Here is a 17,502-nt window from a genome sequence, read left to right as displayed (position 1 = left end):
GTGTTTTCTGGTCTTCACAAGTCAGAATAACAAGAAATGAACAAGTTTAAAATGAAACAGTATCTATGAAAAAAAGGCTAAAACAAGCCAAAAGATATGTCACTAAGTGTTCAACAATCACAGCATAAAGCAAGGTTTCTAACTAAATAACAAAGATAAAACAAAAATAAGTGAAACAAACAAAAAATATCAGCAGGAGGACAGGTGCAGCTTAACAGGTTAAAGTCAGCTGCTTTTACCTTTAAGAAATAAACATCATAAATATAATCATCCTCTTTATCTCTAACTGCTCTGTTCCACTGTCACACAGACCTTCAGTGGTAATATCTTCAGTTTAGCAGCAGTGTTAATGTATGGAAACACCCTCTCCGTGAAAGTGTGTGTGAAGGTGTGTATGTGTGTGTTAGTATCAGGATCAGAGAACGACAGCTTTCCTCTGTTCCAGTCCAGATTCACTCTGATCCTCTGGAGCTTCTTCTTCACTTTGAGACCAGTGAGTGTAGCTGATGGTGACAGTGCTGAGTATTTACCTTCATGGAACCATATTACCCATAATCCAGACTTTATGCGTCCCTTCCTCTGGACAGACTCTGCTAACACACCCAGTGACCAGTCTGTACTGTTTCCAACCTCGACATCCCAGCTGTGAGTCCCTGAGTTAAAGCCCTCAGAGCCCAGGACAGACCAGTAATAATCAAACCTCTCTGGATTATCAGGAAGCTGCTGTCTCTGTCCTGGTCTCACACTGGTCAGATCTTCAGACAGGATGAGGTCTGGATGAGCAGTGTTTGGGTCCAGAATCAGAGGAGTGTAGGAGACCATGTCCTTCATCTTGTTCCAGATGTTGAAGGTCAGGTTGCCCAGGTGTTTGGCCTCGTCTATCAGAGCTCCTGATAGCAGCTGTGGATCATCCAGCAGGGGGCGCTGCTGGACTCTGTCCACTGCAGCCTTGTAGTTGAGCAGGAATGAGACGTCTTCAGCTCTCAGCTCGTCCTCTGTGGCTCTGACTGTGTCTGAAAGAGCTGCTATCTCTCTGCTCAGAGCCTCCATCTTCTCCTTCATCATCTGACTCTTCTGCTCCTCTTCCTCCTCAGTGCAGCCATCCTGGCCTCCTCTTCCTCTTCTAGAAACTGGTGAAGCTTCTTAAACTGCTCCTTAATCTGCCTCTCTGTGCGTCGGGCCTGGACCTTCATGTGTTCTGCTGTTTGTTCACACTTCACTTTAACTTGTTCACAAACCTTTAACTTCTCCTTTAAGGGCTCCAGAGTTTCCTCAGCTTCCTTCTTGTGTTGTCGTGCAGCTTCATCGATGGGTCTGAATCTGTGCTTGGTGTGTTTGTCTGAATCTCTGCAGACGACACACACTGGCTGCTGATGGTCCAGACAGAAGAGTTTGAGTTTCTCAGAGTGCAGACTGCAGAGAGCCTCTGAAGCTCTCTGATCTCTCTCCAATAAGAAGGCCTCACACAGGTTCTTTAACGCCAGGTTACGAGGTGGGTAACCCTTTGAAGATCTTCTCTTACAAACTGGACACTCACGTGTTGGTTTCTGTCTCCACCAGTTCTGCAGACAGTCTTTACAGAAGCTGTGGCTACATGACAGAACAACAGGATCTCTAAAGACGTCCTGACAGACCGGACAGCAGAGATCCTCCTCTGATCTGGAAGCCATTTAGTCTCTGAGTGAAGCTGAAAACACAGCAGACAGAAAGTACAGTCAGTCATGGCTCCCCTCCCTCCTCTACTAACTTCACTGAAATGTACTTTGACTTTGAGTGGTGTTTTTAGTCAAACTCACCTTCAGTGTGTGGAGTGTCAGCAGGTTGTAGCAGCAGTGTTGGAGTTTTAGCTGAACTCACTCAGAGGAAGTTGTTAGTTTGGTCTGAAGGTGAATCTGATCGTCTGTCCTTCAGATTCACCTTCAGTGTGTGGAGTGTCAGCAGGTTGAAGCAGCAGTGTTGGAGTTTTAGCTGAACTCACTCAGAGGAAGTTGTTAGTTTGGTCTGAAGGTGAATCTGATCGTCTGTCCTTCAGTCTGTGTGTCTCTCTGCAGTGAGGAAGAATAACTAAGTGTTTCCTGTTTTGTGTCAGGTGAGTCAGGTGAGGGGTGGAGCTTTGTTACACTTCCTTCATTGCTGATGTAGACTGATGGTGTTCAGCAGGACGTTGCAACAGTTATGTTTATGTTCAAACATTGTTTAAACGTGGGGTGAATGTGGTGGAGGAGGGTTTGGTTTGATGGTGAATCTGGTCGTCTGTTCTTCAGTCTGTGTGTCTCTCTTCAGTGAGGAAAAATAACAAAGTGTTTCCTGGTTTGTGTCAGGGGAGTCAGGTAAAGAGACACCTTCTACAGTCGTGAAAAAAATCATCATATTTGGGCTTTGAACCTGTGACTCAGTAAACTATTGCATATGAAGCTCTATGCTCTATCCATTGAGCCATAGGTGATCCAAATGGTGGGGGACATCGTAAGTGTTGATCCACATAGAAAGCAGTATGTTGTGTATCACTGACAATGGCATTCTTAAAATAGCAAAACTATCTGTCAAATAGGTTTTAAAATAATAAACTGTGGGCATGGAACATTTTATTCAGACTCACAAACCACAAATAGTCCTGCGTTACAGGTTTGTGCAAACTTTGTAACAAGGAAGATCTGCAAAAGGCGATCTGGGTTGAATTGATTTGGTCTGTTTCCATTGCCAGACGAGAGCAGTTGAAATGTATTGGCTGAGGAAAATCAATGGTAGGAGATCATTAGCATACTAGAAACAGCACTTTTTATGCCTCTATTGTATAACGCCTAATTTGTTTCCGGTGGCGGCTCGGCCTTTGCGGACAATGGCCCTGATGCTATTTCTCTGCCTCACCACCCCCAATATCCTGAAGGTCCCCAGGAGCAGAAGAGTCCAGATGAGGAGAAGCGGAGGCGTGTGAAGCTGTAGCTGCAGGAACGTCCGCTACTGGATCTGGCGAGGTGAAGCTGGATGCTCCCTCCATGTCGGTGCTGGAGAACAGCTGGGAGAGACCCAGGTCAGAGTCCGCAGAATTGGTGACCCCTCCATTGGTGTCCAGCTCTGAGCCTGCTGCATAGCCCAGGTGTTGTCCAGGGGGATCATGGCAGTGATAGGGCTTCAGCTGGTCATGATGAACCACTTTAACTTTGGTCTTAGGGCCTTTTTGGATGCGATACACCAGATTGTCCAACTGTCCCAGGATGAAGAATGGCCCTTCATAAGATGGGAGGAACATTATGACTCTGTTCTTGGTTTTGCGTGTACATTTGATGAGGTACCACACAGCATCACCAACCTGGTACTGTGTGACAGCAGTTTGCACGTTTCACAGACTCATGTTGGGAATAGAATGATTTTATGTGTTTTACTATCAGTTGTGTTTCACTATATAAGTTTTAGATATGTGAACAATGAGAATACTGAGATGATTTCAGCTGATCTGAATGTGTTTGCTTTGCAGAAGTGGAGAAGTACAGGAGAGGAAGAGACATGAAGTCTGAGGAGCACATATCGCAATGCTTAGATAATTAGTTTCATATATGGTAAAAAGAATAGAAAGTGATGTACAGATAGTAAGGTACAGCACGTGTAGGGAGTTGTGTTGTTCTCTTGTCTTTCAAAACAGGAACCACGCCCCCACCGCCAGCGGGAAGGAGTCAGATTAACACGAGGCAGGGGCGTGGTGTGGCGAAGGAGGAAGTGGAACTGCCAGTGAGCACAATGACACTCTGTTACGCTCAAATATACTGGGTCAGGGGAAGGACAGGAGGTCAGACTTTGTGAACTGACACACCTTTGTTGTTCGTTGGGGACGTGAAGTTGAGACCCAGAGCTCTGTAATTTTATTCCTTTACTGCTTAATAAACTACATTAACTGAGACCGAATATCTTCTCCTATTGCTTCATTAAAGAACACGCAGGACTGAGCTCACACATAGCACATTAGAGAGTAGGATGAGACTCTTAGTCCAACACTCACCAAGAGCTTCTCTGGTGATTTGATGTGCCAGCTCCAGGTGCTGGACATACTCAGGGGCTGAAGGGGCTGCATCAGGATCAGGTGGCAGGCCAGCTACCAGGTTGACTGGCTCACTCACTTCCCTGCCGGTCATCATGAAGTTGGGAGTGAAACCAGTTGCACTGTGCTTTGTCGCTCTGTAGGCCATAACAGCGTAGGGGATCATGAGGTCCCAGTCCTGGTCTCAGTGGCAACACCCAGCTGTTGTAGCCAGGATCTTTTGCAAGGTGGCATTGAAATGCTCAACTTGGCCATCAGACTGAGGCCGGAAGGGTGTGGTACGTGTTTTATCTATACCAAACAATGTGCACATTTTCTGGAACACTTCAGACTCTAACTTTCTGCCTTGGTCACTGTGCACCATCTGTGGCACTCCATAATGACACACCCATTCTGAGGCTAGCACTGCCACCACAGTTACAGCCTTGTCATCCAGGAGATGGAAGGCTTCCACCCATTCGGTGAAATAGTCCTGTATCACAAGCACATATCTGTTATTGCGCTCTATCTCGTTCAGCGGCCCATGATGTTCAAGGCAACACGTTCCATTGGGGCTCCCACTTGAACCGTACCCATGGGGGCTTGAGGTGTCTTGAGTGGCCTGGCCTTGGATGCGCAACTGGTGCAGGTACCGCATCAGAGGGTGACATCCTCTCTCATCCGGTACCAGAAGTATCGGGTCTGCAACTGAGCTACGGTGCGCTCCACCCCAAAATGTCTGGGTTCATGTCATTGGTTCGACAGCCCATTGGTTCGACATCCCATTAGTCCGACTGTCCGCGGTGCTGAACGGCTCGCGGCGGGTGTATGGTTCGCCGCGACCGGCTTGAGGCGGAGTAGGCTCACGGCTTATGTGTTTGTCACTTTCTTTTTCATTTTAACCCACACCATGATCTTTTCCTGACCCTAACCAAGTGGTTTTTGTGCCTAAACCTAACCAGACCTTAACCACAGGGCATCATGATGATTTCAGAGCGGACTTAATATGGTCGGAACAATGGGATGTCGAACCAATGGGCAGTTCCCAAATGTCCACCAACCTGTCCCTTGTGTAGGGATGGGAATCGAGAACCGGTTCCTGTTAAGAACCGGTTCCAACTGGTCCAATTCATCGACATCATTAGCCTTTATGCTTAACGATTCCCTTATCGATTCTTTTCATTACGCCGAATCTATGCTCGTCAGTCAGCAGCCCGTTCAACAACAAAGAAGACGTAATGGCGGAGAGACAGAAGCGGTCAAAGCCGTAGCTTCACTTCACGTTGTTGTTAGACTCCCTGGAGCTGCTAGCCCAGTTTGGAGCTTCGGCGCATCCCCACTCCAGGTGGACGGCGGGCGGGGCGCTGTTGTTGTTAGACTCTCTGGAGCTGCTAGCCAAAGCGTTTTCACTGAGGTAAATGGTTTCACCTTACAAACATAAACAGGAGGTCTGCAGAGATGCACATCAGGCGATGGCAGAAGGTACGGCATTGATATGACGCAGAAGTCTAAATCCCACTTATGACACATAGAAACTTCAAAATTCACATTGGGGTATTGACTGATGAATTTTATGTCACAGAACAAAATGTGAAAGTCTCTTTAGCTCGTGTTCACCACAGACCTTATTTACCTTTTTTTTCACATCTCGTTTTTCACTCTGATGTTTATAAGCTGCTTATTTTTTGCAACAGTTTCTGTAAGGGACTGTTTTTTGTGCTGTTGTTAAACATGGTCCCCACTTGATCAGTAAATCAATATGTTTGTAGTTTTCCATGGAGGAGTGCAAGAAAGACAAAGTTTTCAAATTCAAGGTAACACAACATAACTGATACACAAATGGTCATTCTGTGGGTGAGGTATTCCTTAAACATTTAAGAGGAGAACAATATAATAGTGACAATTAATTTTAAATCTTGAAAAGTAATGAGACACAAAAAATCAAACATCTTTATTTCAGCCAGTTAAAAGAATTTTCATCAAATTCAAAACTCAATAATTCAGTCAAATATTAGTCTACTTCTCCGACCTTCAACCTGCTAAAGCATGACGAGAAACATATTCATACACGGCTCGGCTGTGATCAGTAGAACAGTCAGTCTTTATTGGCACCACAAAAAAATACACTTAGAGTAAAACTTCAATTAATAGCCCGGGCTATTATTCGCTGATATAACAGAACTCAAGAGGCCTATATTTGGGACAGGCCTTTAATTCCTTTCAAACAAAACTGTTGCTCAGCAAAGATCAGGGATTTTAACCAGTATGAATATTACTTGTTTAAAAATTAGGCTTCGGATAACATATTAATTATGAATCACTGATCTAGATCCAACAGATGGGGCATCAGAGAGAGTTTTATGGCACCCGAGGATTTCAGCACCCGCTACTTAAAGCTATTCAAATACTTACAACTTGGATTCATTTTTATGAAAAACCCTTTTGATTATTTTGATCTGAAGACTCGTACTGACCAGAGGAATATGAATAAGTTAACAGGTAACTGACGAATGGGCACACAATTTGACTTTATGCCCAGTTCAGAGGTAACGTAGGGAGTCACCACCATTTTTCGTCTCTCTTGTTCTCTCTCTCTCTTGAATTGTTCTTTGGTGCTCATAGTTTCAATAAAATAAACTGAACTATTGAATTGTGGAGAATCTAACCAAGCTAATGATGTGTAGCATGTCCATATTGACAGAAGTTCAAACATTTATATTTGTATGCAGGATCTATACAGCAATCTAATGTCAGCTCCAGGGGGTAGCCAACAACCTGTTTTATACATCCAAAGAACTTCTATGAAAATGAGCCGCTTGGCGACCAGACCAGGCCTCGAATTAAGAGAGGCCTTTATTTGTCAAAACGTGTAGCCACACCAGACTACTAAAAGGGAGTGGGCATTAAATTGAAGTTTTAGAGTAAGTGGGTTTCCTTGAATGCCATCTTACATACAGTCCATGAATCATCTTCTCTCCGTCCCTTCTTCTGCCTCTTCCGTTTATGACTGAATTAGATTTTAAAGACAGCCAGTGTGGGATCGTGACTTTAACCTCCAACACCCTGGTCCGAACCCAGGGCGTGGGAGCCCTTCTGTGTGGAGTTTGCATGTTCTCCCTGTGTCAGCGTGGGTTTCCTCCAGGTGCTCCAGCTTCCTCCCACAGTCCAAAGACATGCAGGTTAATTGGTGACTCTAAATTGTCCGTAGGTGTGAATATGAGTGTGAATGGTTGTCTGTCTCTATGTGTCAGCCCTGTGATAGTCTGGTGACCTGTCCAGGGTGAACCCTGCCTCTCACCCAGTGTCAGCTGGGATAGGCTCCAGCACTCGCGCGACCCCCAACAGGATAAGTGGTTACGGAAAATGAATGAATGTGTTTACCTGGTTAGTTTATACATTGAAGAAGCGGAAAGGAAAGGACTGACACTCACAACAATCACCTTATTCCCATGATATATCTGATATCAAATTATTTTTCTCACCTGTGCCAGCGTAAGAGTAAGCGATATGCTACAGGTGTCTTCCCTTATAAATAAAGTGGAAATACAGCCTTTGCACTTTATTGCCAAGAGTTAGATAAGATCAATACCACTCTCATCTGTATGTTAAAATGAAGCCCCCACTGGTTAGCTTAGCTTAGCATAAAGACTGCAGGGGAAACAGCTAGCCTGGCTCCGACCTATGGTGACAATATTTACCTAACAGCGCCTCTAAAGCTCACTGATGATCATGTTATATCTCATTTGTTTAAGCTGTAAAATGGCAATTTGTCATTTTTACGATTGGTGGAACGATGCAGGGAGCACGTGGGACTTCAGCGACGGCTTCGTTTTGGATTTTCGGTGAATCCATGAAGGCAGCGTCTTCTGTTTCATTAACCTGCTGGTTCAGTTTAGTACCAGTTGGTGCACGAGATCATGAAACACATGTTGTCCACCTTCTTGTTTCCCATCTTGCACTGGGGCAGCTCTCCTGGGGTGTCTGTGGGAGTAAAATGCATAATGATCTGTTTAACAATGTGTGCAGTGACAGTTGTGTTTTGTGATGTTTATTTCTAGGATCAGAAAGAGTTGAAGATGACTTCTCTAAACTGAAATTTATCCTTGCGAAGCCACTTTCTGAGGGAATTAGACAACAATGGGGTGGATGGTGGACGTTTGTGCCAAATTTGAAGAAATACTGTGAAGGCGATCTGATGTAAAAGCCTAATCTGGAAAGTTGTGAGATAATGTCATGCAGTAAGTCCAATATTTCCCCCTGGAATGTAGTGGAGTAGAAATATGAAGTAATAAAATGTAAATTATTAAGTACTTGAGTAAATGTACTCAGTTACAACTGAGCTACTTTAGTGTATACCTTCTGCAGCAGCAGATCCTGAGCTGTCAGTAGGGGCAGATTGTTGATGTTTATCCGCCTCTTTTTCTTTCTCCTCAGCCTTCGTCTCATGGCTCTGCTCTCCTCCCATCATCACAGTCACCAACACAGCAAGTCACACCTGAGCAACAACACACAGGTAGAGTTATACACAGTTAGTTGTCTTTGTTCTGAAGCTCTCTGTTGCATTTTCTATTTGGTTGACTGTATGTGAATTGATTCTGTTATTATTGTAACAGTAAGTCATAGTTAAAGCTGGGGTAGGCAGGGTTATACAAATATAAATACTCCCTCCTACTGCAGCTCTTTCCTGTCTGTCCTAAGCCCCTCCCACCGCACGACTACAGGTGTATGCATGTGTTTCATACAGTAACCCAGTGTTTGCCATACACTGATTTATTTAATCTTATGTCACTGTTGAGTTACTGGCAGTGCATTTGTTCACCCTGACTTTCCCCCACTCTTGCTTTCTGTTTGTCAGACCACAAATTAAACAAGAAGAGAGAAGAGCCAGCAGCCGCTCCAGAGATGGATCTTCAGTTGATGGCTGCAGTGGCTCAAAATTGTCCAGCATCAGCATCTCACTTTGGGTTGGTAGCCAGCGGCAGCGCTTGGTCTAACCTTTGCAACAGCAGCAACAGAAAGTTGACTCAAAGTTTACTGATCCAGAGGGAAGCACTGTTTTGTTTCTGGTTGCTGCAGCTGCTCACTGGGGGTCTGCATGCGCTTCATACAGTAACCCAGGGTTTCTCATACATTTATTTATTTAATCTTATCTCTTTGTTTATCAGACCTCAACTGTGACAAGAACTAGCTAGCCACCACCAGGTCCCTTGCTATCCATCGCTGTGAACTGCTTCACTAGGAGGAGAGTGGGCAACAACTCCAGGACCTTTGCTTGGTGACTGTAGCAGCTCGAAATCAGACAGCACAAACCCTGCGCCAGGTGTCACAGCGGGCTGGTTGCCAGTAGCAGGTGTAATTGGTGTAACAGCAGCAACAGAAAGTTTCAAAATCCATCTGTCTGGTTTCCTGGAGCTGGAGTTTGATGCTATCTGGATTCTGGCTGCTGCGGCCACTGTGTGGGGGCTCATCTCCTGAGCTGCTGCCCGCTCTCCTCCTGGCGAGGTGGTCTATATTGGCAGGTTATGAGGCAGAGGACACACTGTGATTTGAGGCTCTAGCTAACGTTAGCTACATACGCGTTTGGCTAAACTATTAGTGCCCTTTTACTTCCATATCTTGAATGCCAATATTTAAACATGTTTTATTACATCTATTGTCAGACTCTATTTGATCAGTCCATCTTCCTTTTTTGGGTTGCTGTGCAGTGTAGGCAGTTACTGCAAATGCTGAGATGTCAACTTTCTCTGCAGAATTCTCCGCCGTTGAATGAGGCTTTCACCATCTGAAGGGACGTGCACACTCATCTGTAGAACAGCCAATAGGAACGCCCTCTCTCTGAAATGACCTGTGATCGGCCAAAGTCTCCTGTCACGGGCTAAATTTTCTAAAGTCTGAAAACGGAGCCAAGAGGAGGTGCACAAGTCGAGTTTTCTCTCAGGCCTCTTGAATTACAATGTGCTCAAAGCTTATTATGGGATTTTTGCCCAATGGCACCAAAATGAAACTGCCTACCCTAACTTTAAGTGACGGTGGAACTTCGGTAACAAAAGGAAAACTTACAGCTGAATTTTGACATTTTGGGAAAAAAAAAACACTTAACACCATTAAAACAATCAAAGCTTCACTGGATGAAAAGTCAAATGAGAGGGGAATCAGAGGGCAGACATTCAGCACGACTACTGTCTTCAAAAAGACAACGAATGCATTTAGATCTGAGAGATACTCTGATTTTGGTAAGTGTGTGTAGAGGACAGAGAGTGAGACTGGACGAAGATACAAAGTAAGAGAGACGCAGATGGAGAGAAAGAGGAGGAGAGAGATAATAGGTTATCGGCTCGGACATCTCTAATCCCCTCCAGAACGATCCGTCCGCGATGTCAATCCAATCAAACTCAACTCAATGAGTTTAGCTGATGGGATCATCATACTCTGTTTTACACTTTACACGATCTGTAATGCATGCTGGGAAATTACACAAGACGAGGACAAACAGAAACAGCCTGGCAGCAGCTCTGTTCGTTACAGCCGCAACACATGACTTAATTAATAATCAATCTATTGGTTAAGTTTCCATATTCCAACTGAGAATTTTTAGGGATGCACAATATTGGATTTTTTGGTGATATATAACAACTCATTTGACCGCTAATTGATACCGCTAACTTATACAATGTAAAATGCCATAGGCTTGTGCTAAAAATATTAGCATGTTGTATTTGTGTGTCCAGATAAAGACAAGTGTTTGTCTGTGAATGCTGCGAGTTATAGTGAAGCTGATTTGTGTCCTTGTGTTTGAAATTATCTCTATTAAGCCATGTTTAATGTGTGTTTAATGTGTGTTTGAAGTGTGTTTTGAATCAACAAAACTTGACAGCACTTCACTGAAACCTCTGCCGCCAACTAGTGTTTTGGAGGTGTAACTGCAGAGCGACACAGGCACACCACCGCACAAGTATAAATGCTCACAATGGCGTGGGCTACAGAGTAGGGTCTGCCGCACAGGTATAAATCCTCTTTAAATCAGCTGGTCTGTCTGTTTTGGAGAGGAAGAGACCTCCGCGGATAATTCAGCTCCTGGTACACTGAAGGAATTCTAACCAGGAGAAGTTTCAGCTAGTTTTAATCTGCAATCTTCACCACTAGATGCCACTAAATCACCCTAAATCTTACACACTGGACCTTCAAAATTCGCTTGACAATTTATCTGAAACGCGACTATTGACGGCTGTTTCCAGGTGTCCCTCTAGGACTTCCCAGCTGTACTCATACCCTAACGAGCCACAGACTGGTGGGCTGCTGAGACACCTCTGTCACAGATTCCGTAACAAACAGGAACAAAATGCTGCTGAATATTTTTACACTCCCAAAACTGATTTTATTCACAGCACAGTGACAAATGGAGATTGTAACCAGTGTGTCAATACACTAGTAGAAGTAATGGGCGGCAGTAAAACAGGCAGCATGCCTTTAAAAACCACAGATTAACTGCCTCACAAACGGCTTTGGGTTTCTGGCTGAACTGCGAAGCAATAACTTGTGATAATTTTCACATAAAAGTTGATTATGGGCCTAACCTTTAGTCCAGACCTAAATATAACATCAGAGAGGGAGCTTCTGCTGGACGGACATAAAAATTTAACCACAGCAAAGTGCGGGCAGCGAGTCAAACATGGAAGACAAAGACAGAACGTTTGGATCTATCTAAATATTATAACTAAAAACATTTAGGATCAAGCTGCAGGAGCATTTTAGAGAAATCTGAGCATTTCTTTTGTTCTTTTTTCTTCCAAATAAACTTTGGCCACTGTGGCTGAACAAACCACAGCCTGTGGTGTTTGCATCCAGTATAAATGATATAGAAAATTATTCTTAAACACAAACATGGTGTTTAACTCAGGAAAATTGAGCTTTGTATCCATCTTATTCGTGTCCCCTATTATACCTTGCATGAATTATAGGCACAGTTTCTGGCACTGAATCAGAACCTGCGTTTTACTATCATTACGGTGTGCTAATATTTATTCCTTACCAATTAGGAACTCGTCTTAATGCACATCTTGACGCACATTTGACGTGTTAAGACGTCTTATTTTATCTGTTAAGACGCACAAACTTGACTTCAAACATCAAAAGCCATACGGCTTTCATTAAAAACCTGAGGAGCAGAGAAGCAGGTCGACAGAAGTGTCAAGTTTATGGCACAATTTGAATACTTTATCAATTATTATGGTTTATTGACACACACAACCGTTTAGCTTTTAGGTTGGACAGATTTTAGAAATATGAAATACCAAAAAATACCAGTGTAGGCTCTGGGGAAACATTTCTAGTGCAGATGAACCTATCAAAATGCCTTTGCAGTATGCGCATAAAAAATGAGCATATCTCAAAAACTAAAATTGTACTTATTTCAAATAACTTATGGTGTGTTAAGATATACTTTAATCATATTTTTACATTTAGAAATCTTTTGGATCAATATGTTCTGTATGTTTATTTTTCAAATTTGATGAAAAAAAAAACATTGTGTTTTTTTAAATATATGACATAATATCAATACTTTCATCACTTATTCTGGTTTACTGACTCACATAACCTCTTAGCTCAGGTTGTGCAGCATTTGAAAAAATGACATCACAGTGAACAAAAACACCACTATGTGCACTGGCAGATCGTTTCTGTGGCAGAGTTGTAAGGGTTAAAATGTAACAGGCGAGTAGTTTAACAAGTTAATGTGAGCCACATGCTTCATTCATGAATTTAAGAGCATCTCAATCAGCATTCAGCGCAGTCGCCTCACTTCCCCTCCTCAACAGCCAGCCAGAGAGAAAGCCGAGCTAAATATAGCTCCCCTCTCTTTCTCTGAGAGATGGTTTGGTTTTGACTCGAGCGTTTTCTTATCTTCAGTGCTGCCCTCTGCGGTTGGAAACTGAATCTGTGTTTCCTTTGTGAGGACTCGACACAAACCTACATGTGACTACTTATCTACTTATGTGGCTTCATCTACCTCGAGGGTTGGTAGTTTGATTCCTACTGAGGACGAGACGACCCCACTGACAGCAGGCTACAAGAATTCATACTGTAACCAAACTGTGTATTTATAAAGTTCTTCTTTCCTTCATTAAGGGACTGTTCTGTATTAATCAGAGAAGAGGGGTGGCTGGGGTGGGACTTTCTTTTGTTTTCTCTTTAACAATTTGAAACATGGACAATATCAATTTGTCGTGCTGCCTTCAGACGCCCTTCACATGTATTGAAACCTCTGAGTCCTGAGCAAATCGGTTTGATTTCTTTCGAAAAATAAAAAGACGACGAGCAACGTGTCAAGAAATATTCCACAAACTACAAGAAGTTAGTAGATTTGGAAATAATTTTTTAAAAGGCTTTGGAAAAGTGTGCACAAACCTGTATTTATAGTTAATATAAGAACCCTCCCACCCACCGTACTTTTGCTGCCTTAACTTTCGTTCTTGTCCCGCTGCGTTTCCCCCTGATGCTGCCCAGTGGTGTTAAACTACAACAGCGACCAGCCGCGCATCATGCTGATGATAAAGGACAGCTTTTTTCGTCAGTGTCTGACGCTGTAAGTCACTGCAAGGGCCAGATTTCAACCAGACTTTGGAGTGAGGACAACAAGTAGACAGTGGACAACAAATTTTGTATTTTTGCAATTTATTATTTATTTATTCGGGTAATTGTGTTTGGGTGCTCGTCCCTTTGTTTGAAGCTTTAATTTACACAAAAGGCATAAAAATATGCAACAGACTTTGAAATGATTAGTAAAAAATATCTGTAGGATGTTGAAAGAAACCTTGCAGTAAAATATTATTTTTCAAAAAAGACAAATGGTGTAAATTTGGCAATTTTTAAAGAAGCCTCACAAATCAATGGGTTTAGAAGGCGTCTTTAAAAATCAGTGATAAAATAAGTACCAGGGCTGCCCACTAACAGTCGACCAGAAAGGTCATCAGTCGGCACGATTTCATTGGTCACCTAGTCGCAGAAAAAAATAGTGAAACTCTATCAGGAGCTGCACCTTGTCAAAATAAATCCAAACCTATATGACTGGAGCATGTGTGACTTTACTTTGAAAGGACAGACACAGGAAGTGTCCACGCTCAGCAGTCAGACAGGAGTCAGGTTAATCTCCAGGACTGGTACCTGTAGTTATTCCACAGGCTAGTTAATAACATGTCGGGCAGGAAATCCAAAGTGTGGGATCATTTTGAGAAGGTGAAGGACGAACCCAAGGTGATATGTAAACTCATCTTCATTGGTCGACTACAAACATGACGTATCATGTGAAACATGGAAGTAGCTACATGCCCATTAGCCCACAGCGTCATTAACAGGCGGCTCGCTCAGTGTGTGACGTGCACTTGGAGATAAAATATAGGCCTATATTAATGAAGGTTCATTAGTACGGTTTGTATTTCTCTGTAATGTAGCACAGTGTTAACAATGTTACTGATACTATTCTTTCTCACACCTTCAACTCAAAATATATCATTTCATCATTACAGCAATATCAGAAACATGCAGGAGACTAGTCCACTGATGGACCCTGATGAGGACTGCTGGTCCACTGATGGACCCTGATGAGGACTGCTGGTCCACTGATGGACCTTGATGAGGGCTGTTGGTCCACTGATGGACCCTGATGAGGACTGTTGGTCCACTGATGGACCCTGATGAGGACTGCTGGTCCACTGATGGACCTTGATGAGGGCTGTTGGTCCACTGATGGACCCTGATGAGGACTGCTGGTCCACTGATGGACCTTGATGAGGGCTGTTGGTCCACTGATGGACCTTGATGAGGGCTGTTGGTCCACTGATGGACCCTGATGAGGACTGCTGGTCCACTGATGGACCCTGATGAGGACTGTTGGTCCACTGATGGACCCTGATGAGGACTGCTGGTCCACTGATGGACCTTGATGAGGGCTGTTGGTCCACTGATGGACCCTGATGAGGGCTGTTGGTCGACAGGAAAGTTCTTAGTCGTGGGAGCTCTAATAAATACAAAATACAACTAGCCTATTTAAATTTGCCAAAATAAAAAACATCCCTTCCCAGTGCTTAAAGAATTATCTGACTTGCTTCCCCCTTTTTTGCACCCCCCCTCCCCCCTCATAAATAACGAACAGCCCCTAAATGAAGCACTGTTGGCATGAATGCAGTTCACCCACTAGGAAATAATTAAGATAAATAATCTCTCGCCGGCAGATTAATTACAGCCTGTCTGCATTATTGATTTGATGCAAGTGAGAGGAGTTAGCCTCAGCTTTATTCTTCCTCCACTTTAAGGAATCAGGGCTGCTGCTATCAGCTGATGGATGTCACACTGGGCTTCATGAGAGACATTACAGCTGAGGAAACAGAAACCTGCACTACTTTTAATTGCACATCTCTTGAAGTGGCCTTAGTATAAAGTGCAGCCTTTTAACCCTTTGACACCTGAGCAAACTGGCTTGATTTCTTTTGAAAACGTCAGAAGAAGGAAATACGCAACAAAAGACGAAATGACTCAAATATTAATAATTAGTTGTTTGTTTTTAAAGAAAGGTTAAAAAAAAAAAACAACAACAAAGAAATTACCTGGAAAGAGTGCTTAAAATTATAATAGTTATGCAACATAATTTTGAAATGTATTATTATTATTATTATTATTATTATAAATATAGTTTTCACTATTTTTTAATTCTTTTTTTAAAATCATTTTCAGAATATTTTTTAAAAATTTTTATTTATTTTTTAATTTATTTTATTTCTGTTATTTTTTGCAATTTGTGGGACGTTTCTTACCAAGTTGCACACTGCCTTTCCCCATGTTTTTGATGCAAATCGCACCAAATAGCTGCTCAAGATTTAAGTTTTTGCAAAAGGCAGCACAAGAAAAGTGATGTTTCGAAGGCTTAATGGAAGAAGCCACTGAAACTACGTTTTAAATCCCATGTATGAGTATTTATGATTGAAGCTGCTTCATAGGTATTAGCTGTTGAATTATATTTTGGCGTATTAACCAGTTAATATCAGTGTCGCCGTGTTGGTCTTATCTGGACCACAGACTGTGTCAGAGTCCTCACACAGCTTCAGTCCACCTCTGTGTTAATGTGACGGAGAGGAGCGGACATGTTTACAACACAGAGCTCCGCCTACTGACACACACACACACACACACACACACGTGAGAGCTGCTGTCGGGAGCAGAAATTAATTTTATCCCACCTAATCGACCCCTCGTGTCCTGAGAGGCCGCTCCGTCTCTGTCGGCCGCCGGTTACTTTACGGTGTTTCCAGGCAGAGTTTCGTGTGCGACGTGTCGGCGGAGTCCGAAGATCCTGTAACTGCGAGAGGAGGGATCACTCCGCTCCTTATTTCACACCAGCTTCAATATGGCGCTGTGATGGACAAGGGGGCGGGATTCTGTGCACATAAACAAAATGCAGACACCAAAGCAAAAAAACAACAACGTATTATTATTATTATTATTATTATTTATCACGAAAAAAATCGCCTTTTTACTTTCGGTTCATGGAGATGTCCTCTGTTGTGTTGGCTCTGTGACATCAGCCATTGTCTTTATGTCAGTAACATGTCTCCACATTGTCTTATACATAGTCCATCATGTTAGACTAACACACCCATGCTCATGGAACAGTTCAATGGTTTGATTATTTATTACCCAACATGGAGGCAGGTTCATAAAATCCCCCTGCCACCGGGTGCTAATGTCCAACCCTGATGGGAAGCAGTGGTTAGATGGTTCCCATAGAAAGGCTGCAGGAGGGTTCACCAGTAGGCCAAAACCAATCACTAGTCCTCCTTATGTCTGAACTGTTTTCTCTGACAAAACCGAAACATAAAGCCAGAAAACACTTCTAGTAAATCATAAATCTCCCCTCTGTTTCAAATGTCCGAGTAAATATGAGACTTTCATCTGTTGAAAACCTCTAACCTGTCACACAGCATGTGTCTGACATCACAAGCCTGCCTCAGTGTCTCACCAGTTTAAATTCACTGGTTGGATCCAGCAGAAAAAGCAGATGTTGAATGTGAGCGGATAAAAACAGGGAGGAGTGAGACCTCCTGCTGAGCCTGGATGCTCTCTGCGTCCTCCTCTGCTCTGGTTCGTCCCCACCCCCAACCTGCTGCAGTGACGTCACACAGGTGGCGAGCTAATGGAAGTGTCAACAAACAAGACGTCACACTGAGCGGCCGACGCGATTGGCTCAGAGCGCAGAGCCCGGCGCTGCACGCGGGGAGAGGAGGAGGACAGCCGCGCGTGCAGTTGCTATGCAGGTTAGAGCGGAGGGAAGACAGCTGAGGGACTTAAGTCCTTTTCTATGCACACACACACACACACACACACACGCACACACACACACACACGCTGAGCATCTGGACTGAAAACATGAGGTTGTGAAGCAGCTGGAAAAATGTGGAGACAAATGTGAGGCTGTGGAACACAGAGTGAAGCTACACATG

General features: G+C 43.4%; 1 long non-coding RNA gene and 1 pseudogene across 1 annotated transcript; both read right to left on the bottom strand.

Moving 5' to 3' along the window:
• Positions 1-282: 282 nt before the first annotated feature.
• LOC125894816 (nuclear factor 7, brain-like) lies at positions 283-2,059 on the bottom strand (annotated as a pseudogene).
• Positions 2,060-5,939: 3,880 nt separating this feature from the next.
• Positions 5,940-16,377, bottom strand: LOC125895020 (uncharacterized). Its single transcript, XR_007450130.1, has 3 exons — positions 16,243-16,377; positions 8,369-8,507; positions 5,940-7,993 (listed from the first exon to the last, which is right to left on the bottom strand). It is a non-coding gene; the product is annotated as an uncharacterized LOC125895020 (long non-coding RNA).
• Between the last annotated feature and the right edge of the window lie 1,125 nt (positions 16,378-17,502).

The sequence above is a fragment of the Epinephelus fuscoguttatus genome, linkage group LG1 (genome assembly GCF_011397635.1).
Source record: "Epinephelus fuscoguttatus linkage group LG1, E.fuscoguttatus.final_Chr_v1".
Taxonomy (NCBI): Eukaryota; Metazoa; Chordata; class Actinopteri; order Perciformes; family Serranidae; genus Epinephelus; species Epinephelus fuscoguttatus.
This window is presented reverse-complemented; position numbering and strand designations above follow the sequence as displayed.